Source organism: Brassica oleracea, chromosome C9, assembly GCF_000695525.1.
Source record: "Brassica oleracea var. oleracea cultivar TO1000 chromosome C9, BOL, whole genome shotgun sequence".
NCBI classification, from domain to species: domain Eukaryota; kingdom Viridiplantae; phylum Streptophyta; class Magnoliopsida; order Brassicales; family Brassicaceae; genus Brassica; species Brassica oleracea.
Window position 1 is genome coordinate 39,785,448 of NC_027756.1, and position 5,560 is coordinate 39,791,007.

The 5,560-nt window shown below is 32.1% G+C and overlaps 1 long non-coding RNA gene across 1 annotated transcript; it reads right to left on the reverse strand.

The window, feature by feature from the left end:
- Positions 1 to 910: 910 nt before the first annotated feature.
- On the reverse strand, positions 911 to 2,322 carry LOC106316830. Its single transcript, XR_001264986.1, has 6 exons — positions 2,021 to 2,322; positions 1,766 to 1,924; positions 1,634 to 1,677; positions 1,352 to 1,440; positions 1,172 to 1,225; positions 911 to 1,093 (listed from the first exon to the last, which is right to left on the reverse strand). It is a non-coding gene; the product is annotated as an uncharacterized LOC106316830 (long non-coding RNA).
- Positions 2,323 to 5,560: the final 3,238 nt, after the last annotated feature.

The window sequence follows — 5,560 nt, forward strand, 5'->3', positions numbered from 1 at the left end:
GTTCGATGAAATGCTTGAAATATCAATCAATGTGCTTTACTTGCTTAGCCAACGGGAGTTGATGCTAAAGTTGTTTAGTGGCTATAAGGACTTGTGATTCATGCATGCTTGATGGTAATTAACCAATGGGAATTGATGTTAAAAACTTGATTAGCTAGGAGTTATTGTCACGGGAGTGGATTAGCTCAAATTAGTGATCTTAGGCCTAAAGATTAGCAATTGTTGATTGTTTGAGCATCTTGAGATAGTATTTTATCACTCTAGTCAATAACTGACCCAAGAGCTTGTCTTTATTTGCTTGTATTTACTTTTAGGTGTCTTTTTATTTCACTATTTTAGATCATAAACCTCTTTCTATTTGCTTAGATTAAGAAAGCTCGTGTATTCTTGGTGTTATAAGTCTCTAGTTCTGTGTGGATTCGATCCTAAAATGCTATAATGATATACCATTCGATTGTGGTATTGTTGGCACATTAGGTTAATTGACTTGTGGTTAAACGTCTAATCTGTGGGTGAGGTTAAAAGGTTAGATTTTACTTGACAAAAAAAAATAAAAAGTCTAACTTTTAACATCAATGGATCCATTATTGCACTGTTGATTCTGCATGGTCTTTGTAAATCTTCAGAGAAATGGATGCCTTCTACATTTTGGAAGAGCTAAAAACAGAGATTGCAAGCTGGATTTTATGACCTACAGAATCATAGCCAAAGCGTTTGTAGTAACTGGAAATCTGTATGAGAGACAGGTTGTCTTAAAGAAGTAGCAGTGTTAACATTACGGAGTAGTACGGTTAGATGCGCAAGGTTGTTTATAAAATTAAATAATGGATCACCCAAAAGCTGTACCATAGTGTCTTCTTTACTACTCTGGTTTTTCTAGTGTTGCCTGCTAATCGTGAGTTCGAATCTATTGGCTGTTCAGTAAAAAAAATTGAAGGAACGGTTCAGAGAAACATTATTCTACCTGTGTGCACACTATTCTTCTTGAAGTAGTTTTTTTTTTTTTTTTTGCGTTAGAATTGGAACTATACTCCTCTGCTAGTCATGGACGATGTTGATGGTCATTAAGATTTCTTGTGGAAACGCTACCTTTCTGCAAGCACATAAGCAGAGTTGTAACTAATGATCGTAAGTATTGAAAGATACCACATTTGGTGAGAGAATTCTGTACCTGGAAATGCAATAGACCTTCCTTGACAGCATCTTTTAGAAGGTTGAATCGAAGCTGGGGACATCAAAAATTAGCATCACTAAGACTAGTGTGAATCAAATTTCTTGGCTGAATCACTAACTGGAATATAGTTTGTATGAATCTCAGTAAAGCTCTATGTGAATGTTTTCAGTGATTTACCTCCTGGAAATATTTGCAAGCTCTTGTTGATCGCAGTAGCTTTCGTGTATGTAGACATACTTGTGCATCATTTTCTGTTGGAATAAAACCTGAGCAATAAAGATACCAAAAGAGTGTATGAGCTAAACCTGAACATGTACATGTCGTGAAAACAATGTTTTCAAAAGAGTGTATGTAATATTGATGTCTGAATGATTTGTATAAGAATCAGTCAGAAAACTGGTAAACTTTTTTAAACAGTTTTGTTCATAAAACAGGAATAATAGAAGAGACAGCTCATACCTTTACGTGATTTTGTTGGTGAACTATCTTAGACATTCTTATTGCTGAAATTTTAGAAAAAAAAAAGATTGAGAGGATTGTAAGGATGAATTTCATGGGACAGGGACTTATTTATATATAATCGAAGATTACCACAAAAGAGGTTAAAGAAGTAATGGAGATCGTGATTCGTGAGAGTGGAGAGCTGATTTTAGTGAATACGTTGATTCAACGACGCTTGAGTTAACGGCGCTTGGATTCAGCTGGAGTACTAGGGCTGCGATGAATCGATTTGGAGAAGACGATGACTATCTATATTACAGAGAAGTGTTAGCCATTATTCTGCAAATAAGTTTTTTTTTGGATATTCACAAAATGGAGGATGATGTTCTATGGGTGAATCATTACCTTTTTATAGGTGGATTTACCACCTAGAACATGGATAAGTATCATTGATTGAAATTCCGTTCTTGATGTGCGTTGATTGAGTTAAGATGTTTATTAAAGACGATGAATCAAGACATCTCGTAACGTTTCACAGGATATAAACTAAAGACGAAACGACTCTATGGAAGCACCACAAAGAGTCTCTACACCACGATTCGTCTAACTGGATATGTTGTATCACCATTGTTGGCTAGCTGACAAATCGACGAAGAAGATAAAACCGTAGTTCCAGAGAACGCCTCTTGCCAATAGAACTGTATTTCTATCGGGCTGGCACTTGACATTCTGAATAATAAAAAATATCCCAGTAAGTCAATCTTTTATATACTAGAGCACAAGTCACTTCACCAATTAAATTATGCCACGTGTTAATTATTCAATTTTTTTAATAAATGTTAAAATAAAAAGAAATCTGATACAAACGGTTTATTACGCAGTTATATAGGAGAAAAAAAAAATGATGATAAAACGAAAGGAAAGAAAAACCGTTTCCAGCCATGATCTCCGCCTTCTTCTCATACATTACATCAGCTCCATATATATATATATTAACTTCTTCAAACAATTTAATTTATTCCACTAAATAGAACAGCCGATCCTTTCGTCTTTTTTCTATGAAGAAAGATGGATCTTCAAATTAATGGGACTGTAAAGGTTTGGAAGTAAAGGCTTTGACGTGGTAGAAACTGCTCGGTATCATTGGTTAGTGGTGCGGACGAATTCATATTTTGCTTAGCAAATGAGTAAGTGATGAATTTTTATTGTACTCTCAGCAATACATTATTTGTCGTTGGGCATTTTTGAATTTTTTTTAATAGTTTTCTTTTTTCGTAGAGGGAATGGCTCTTTCTCGAACTAAAGTGACTCCATTGAAATCGAGAAGCTGGGAACACCATTTCATCTCCTCTGTGTTTCAGATTGGAATAAAATGATGAGTGAGATGGAAAGATACGGTTTCAGAAAAAGGTTGATAAAAAGATAACAAGAAATGAAGAGACTTCAACTTACAAAGAAATTATGTTCTTAGGTGGACAAAGAGATGAGTTATGTCTAGAATAAAGTCGACGAGAGTTAATGAAGAGTATAAGGAAGATGGACTCCAATTTACCAAGAGATCCTCAACCCATGTGCTACTCATGTTTTGATTAATAGGTTAGGCTCTTCACTAACATTTTTTTCTTTCTCTTTTTTTTTCTATTTAACCATCAAATGATGTTGAAAACATTTTAAGATTGGCAAATTTTTAATAGTATTTTATATAATAATAAATATTATGGGTAATATATATAAGCATGTATGAATATGCTTGAAGCCATTTTGAATCTGCTAAAACAAAATGAAAGTAAAATAAAATAAGTAATTTGTTAACTTTTTTTATAATATTATCTGATATATTTGGTCAACCAATTATAATACCTAAATTATGTAATATTTATCTTAGTATTTCTTTTACAGTATAGCTATACTAAAATGTCATATTTTCATCGAAACAATCTTTCTAATTGTTCAAATTTAATTTCATGTAAATAAAAATAATTTTTATGGTCACACTTTTAAGTTCAACTAAAAGAAGAGGTTTGTCAATAATTTATAGATTATAAAAATAACATTTAAATTTTATTGAAAAGGGGTGAAACATACTAGTTAACAATAAGAAAAGACAAAACAAAACAAGTTAAAGCCTGGACACGTGTCACGCCTGGAATCTTTGACTTTCTGACGGGATGCTGAGGTGGCGCGCCCTGGAGAGAGATAACTCTCTTTTATATATATATATATACTAGGGTCGGCCCGCCCTACGGGCGGGATATACTTTTCTTATGATTTAAGTTGCTATTTTATACGATTTTGTGCTTTGTGTTTTAGGTTTGCATTTGCAAGAGATGTGTATATAATGATTTCTGTCTTTAAAAAAGTTTTAGATGAGAAATGATTATATGTGGTAAGATATATTTTGCTTGTTTACAATAATTGTTTCTATATTAAAGAGTTGTGGCATTAATATATTGTGAGGGCTTCAAATGGACGATTTCGTATTCGATGTCAAAATAGTTTATTTTTTCCTAATATTAATTCTTGTATAGATTAAGTAAATATTTTCTTATTTAATCTCATACACTCACGTTTAAAGTCATCGATCTAAATTGAACGGTTTTGGGATATTTTAAATTCTCTGTGTTACAATTGAAATAAAAAGCAAAGAAAACCATGCTGGTTAAATATTTAATTAGTTTAAAGAGAATCCTGGACAGCGATCCTTCGTAAAATATTTTAATTGTATGTTTTCAATCTCCTTTTAGAAAAAAAGTTCTCTTTTTAACTTTCTATATTGTTACCTCTGTATACTTTATAACATTTAATTTCTGCAATTACTTCTTTATATACTTAACATGCATATTTTAATACTTTACTATGACATTTCCATTTCTTTTTTTTTTTGTTTTAAAAATATATACTACAGTTAATATTTCTACACAGCTACATCATTCACAATTTACTTATTGTAAAATATGTATATAACTCTGACAAAAGAATTTTCCTATATTTAATTAACTTCATCCTCTGCCGCATTGATCACATAAAACTCTCAGAGTTACAAATCTGAATTGATCATGGGCCTTAAGATGTAGAACAAAGCAAACCTGCAAATATCACAGACGTAAACCTGCATACCTTAGTGATATATATATATATATATATAATGTTGAGATGGCATTAATTTATTTATACACTAATGGTTCATCCATCATGTTATGTTTAGTAGCTTCCACAACGTGTGTGGTCAGCTTGGCATGGCTAGCTAGATTTGGGTTAGTTCCCAACAATATTTTGGCGAAGTTATAAGCAATGGCAACTTTCCTTGACTTGTAGCAAACACCCAATGCACTAAGCAGTGCAAGCCGTAACTGAGTTGGATGGTTGAATGTTGCAGTGAGTAAACTAAAAAATCAACATAAATTGTTGTGATTTTACCTTATGCATCTAAAAGAGAAATTCATGAGGACTCTTTAAAAATCAACCATTAAGGTTTCTAAGGGAAGCTAAAGAGCATTATTGGGATCAATGTGCTTGTTTAGTTTGCTGAATCAGATGGATTAAAACATCAACTGCAAGAAATACAGTAACACATTCATCAAGCTACAATAATAAACTAATCATTAGTCCAAAAATACTTCACATACACTTATCTGCAATGCAAAATTCAATTAAAAAATTTTCTCCACAAACAGCCTCTCAAAAGATTCACTACAAGAAAAATGACTTTTATTAGCGGACGAAAAACGCTATCTATCAATACGATAGCGGTTTATGAAGCGCTGTATCATCGCCCGTCATAATAGATCAAGCACTTTAGATAACGGTTTTTTGCGATGCTATCTTATTGTCATATACTATAGCGTTTTTTGTATGCAATTAAAGAGTCTTTAATAGCATGATTTTTTTTGTTATTATTTACTTTTAAATTTATTTATTTTAGAATTATTTATTTTAGAATTATTT